Below are 3,833 nucleotides of genomic sequence, written 5' to 3'. Positions count from 1 at the left end.
GACATGATCAGCCGGCCACCGTCCTTTTCGTCACACGCGGCTGAAGCTGGTGCCACGTGTGATGCGGCTCCCAGAAAGAGCCAGGAGGGAGTCGCTCAGACCCTCCCCTGCCCCGTCTGCCAGGTAAGGCCGTGGACGCAGCTCTGAGCCCGTCAGCAGCAACACCCTAAATGCCACAGCTCGAGACACGGCTTCAAGGACCTTCTGTCCATCCTCCGTGTCTGCGTCCTCGACTTGACCTCTCCGGTTTCATCGCTAAGTACCCCCGGACCTCCATGTCTCTCTCTTGCTATTATGAGTCAGAATCACAGACTTTAAGATGGCATACCACCATACATCATATTCCTGTCCTTAGCTTGTAAAGAACAGGAATATGAGGGAATATTGCATAATTCTTTTAAAAATGCAAAAAAAAAGGCACTTTAAAGCATTTTAAATTCTTTAAACTTCTGAACTATATAACAGGACCCAGCACAGCACCAGCCAACATCTTGTAAATCTGCCTTCTTCTTTGAAAGACAATTTGTTTGCAGCTAGAACCTTCGGGCTGTCAGGGATGGGAAAGTTGCTGGTCCGGCCACTTTGAACTTGCCACCAGCCTACTGATGGGGACGCAGCGGGTGCCCCAGCCTCAGCTGGACCGGAGCCAGTGTGGGCGGGGCGTGGGGGGTGGGGAGGTATCAGGCGGGCAGGCGACCAAGAGACATGGATGGGTGGAGGGGTGGGGCCCGCACACGGCCCTGGGCGGGTCCAGGTGGGTGCCCCAGCCGTGCCCATCAGGGAGCGTGGCGGAAGCCCAGAAGCACTCCTGTCTCCTGGGCGGAGGGTGGATGTGGTTGCTGGGGTAGCGTGTCTGACACATGACGCTGTAATGAGCACCCTGACACCCACGTGGTGTCAACATCGGCTTCAGGGGCCAGGGGGCGTGGAGGCCCACCCTGTCTACACGCTCTGCTCCACCACGGACATCGCTGCACGTGTGGAGGGAACAGTCGGACAACACGAAGCAGATCTCAAGAAGCAGCCGTTCTCCTTGGTGGAGTCTGGCGAGACCACCAGGAGTTTAATGCACGCCATCGCCCTGGGGTCCTGCTCGGGGAGGCTGTAGGCCGAGACCTGACCACCGGGTCTCCTTCTGAAAGCTGAGAAGGCGGGAGCGTGGAGGACCGAGCCGGGGACGCGTGTGCGGGACGAGACCCACGCGTCTGGGGAGGCTCTGTCCACCCGCCTGTCTCTGAGACCAGGCTCTGTGATGGCCACATGGTCAGGAACGGCGGCTTCTGGCTCGCGCCCCATGCCGGAGTCCGGCCAAGAAAGCACTTCCTTGTGGAGCCCTGGCTCCAGCCCACGTGCAGGCGGCAGGCCCGAGGCTCTGGTCCGAGGGCTTCTAGGGCCCTGGTCCCCTTGGGGTTGGCCCCCCACCCCCGCTGGAGGCTGAAAACAGGCTGTCCTGCGTCCCTGAGGCCCCGGCCTGTGGACCCTCCGGCTGCAGGGCGTATGGCCCGGAACCTGTCTCCTTCTGGCTGGCGCTGCAGGAGGGCGCTTGGGGAAGAGCCTTTGAACTTGAGTGTTTATCTTGCAGCCCCGACAACCAAGGAAACCAGAGGCTTCCACACAGGCTGACCATCTGCCCCACACGGCTACTCATCTGGGGTGCAATTGGAATCCCCCACCCAGATCCTCCCTGAGGACAAGGGCTGAGCGTGGTTGACCGGACATCGCTGTTGGCCAGCAGTCCTCGGTGCTCAGTGCAGTTCAGTTGCTCAGTCGTGTTTGACTCTTTGTGACCCCACGTACTTCAGCACGCCAGGCCTCCCTGTCCATCACCAACTCCTGGAGTAATGTCTCTCCTTTTTAATATGCTGTCTAGGTTGGTCATAACTTCTCTTCCAAGGAGTAAGCGTCTTTTAATTTCATGGCTGCAGTCACCATCTGCAGTGATTTTGGAGCCCAAAAAGATAAAATCTGTAACTGTTTCCACTGTTTCCCCATCTATTTGCCATGAGATGATGGGACTGGATGCCATGATCTTAGCCAGATGCTATAAATGTTGAGCTTTAAGCCAACTTTTTCACTCTCCTCTTTCACTTTCATCAAGAGACTCTTTAGTTCTTCTTTGCTTTCTGCCATAAGGGTGGTGTCATCTGCATTATCTGAGGTTACTGATATGTTGATATTTCTTGGCGCACAGCAGGTACTTAAATATCTGTTTGTTATTGGCTTTCCTTCTAAATATAAAACACAAATTGCAATGGCCCCTATTTTTAGAGCTCTTTAGGGAAAAGCCCTTCAGACATCACAGAACTGGTCTGAACACCAACTAAAGTGTTAGAAAAACCTTACACCTAGAAGTGTGTTAAGATTTTCACAGGAGGGTGTCATTCCGGGCTCGGGTCCAAAGCCACACAGGTGCGTGTCTTGGCTCCTCCTGTCCTGTGAGCCGGGAGTGAGTCGCTGCCATTGCCCACAAGCCAGAGTGTCGGCCACTGCATCCCCCAGGCAGATGGGCAGCAGGAGCTGGGCTCCTGCCTTTGGGTGACACCGCCTGGCCCCCTGGCTCCCAGCGCAGGATGCAGGCTGTGTCCTCGTGAGGGTGCTGGTCTTCCCTCTGAGACCTGAGGGGCTTTGCTGAGCCCTCGGACACGTCAGCCCACAAAGTACGTGCTGTCACGTCTGAAGTCTGCCTGAATCCCTCCTGCCCTCCGCCACAAACTCACTCCACGCGCACAAGTCACTCATCACGTGAAGCTGGCATTTACATCAGACACTGCTCACAACACACGTCGGACTCCCACCCCACAGGGGGTGTGTATTAATAACAGCCCCCCCCCACCCCCGCCACCAGCCCCAGCCTGGAACCTGCTGGAACATGGGAGGCTGGAGCATCTCCAGATAGTGACGGAAGGCAGGAATGGCCGGGTGGGGAGACGCACATTCAGCCCGCACCGCATATCCCTTCATGCCCCTGGGGGCCTCTGCCCCTGCAGTCGCCTGTCAGCTCACACAATGTCAGGGAGACGGAGGGCTGGCATCTCCCCATGTCCCCTCTCTTGGCAGCGACTCCTGCCAGGCAGCAGGTGCCCAGCAATGCTGGGGAGACCTGTGTACTCCTTGCACAGCCTGCCCGGCCTGCGAGACTGCCTCACTGACCCCATAGCCCTGAGAGTCCAAGGGCGATGATGTGATCCCCAGGAGAGGGGAGGACGAGGCTCCAGGCATTTGGAACCAAGCCCCGAGTCCACAGCAACAGCAGCAGCACAGCCTGAGCTTGCTGGCATCTACCTGTGCCCACCCCCACCGCCGTGCCTCCAGGACCGGGTGGGGCTCGCAGGGCGCCAGGCACGGAATCCAACATTCAACACAAATGAACTTATTTACAAAACAGGAAGGGACACAGGGACACAGAAAACAAACTGATGGTTGGTACCAAAGGGGAGGCGGGGAAGGGATGACAGGAGTTTGGGATCAACACACACACACTTCAATATATAAAACAGATACTCAACAAGCTCCTACTGTGCAGCACGGGGAACTATACTCAATATTCGGTAATGACCTGTAAGTGAAAAGAATCTGAAAAAGAACAGAGGTGTGTGTGTCACTGAATCACTCTGCTGTACACCTGAAACGAATGCAACGTTGTAAATCAACTCTACGCCAAAAAGATAAAAAAGTGAAACGACTGATGTCGGCAGAGCGGGTAGATACGGAGGAGGGAGGGCTCTGGAGCCCCACGAGCCCTAGAGGAGACCCTGGAGCGGGGCGGGCGCAGCCCCTCCCCGCCACCCCCAGAGCCGGCGGTGTGTACAGGAGAGCACCGCCGGGCCGCCCCC

At 57.0% G+C, this 3,833-nt stretch overlaps 1 protein-coding gene across 1 annotated transcript in view; it reads right to left on the bottom strand.

Annotated features, from left to right (window-relative positions):
* PTPRN2 (protein tyrosine phosphatase, receptor type, N polypeptide 2) overlaps positions 1-3,833 on the bottom strand; it is a 373,453-nt gene that overhangs the window by 55,332 nt on the left and 314,288 nt on the right.

The sequence above is a fragment of the Bison bison genome, unplaced genomic scaffold, assembly GCF_000754665.1.
Source record: "Bison bison bison isolate TAMUID 2011002044 unplaced genomic scaffold, Bison_UMD1.0 scf7180017864503, whole genome shotgun sequence".
Taxonomy (NCBI): domain Eukaryota; kingdom Metazoa; phylum Chordata; class Mammalia; order Artiodactyla; family Bovidae; genus Bison; species Bison bison.
Note: the sequence above shows the minus strand (reverse complement) of the source record. Positions and strands in the feature narration are given on the sequence as shown.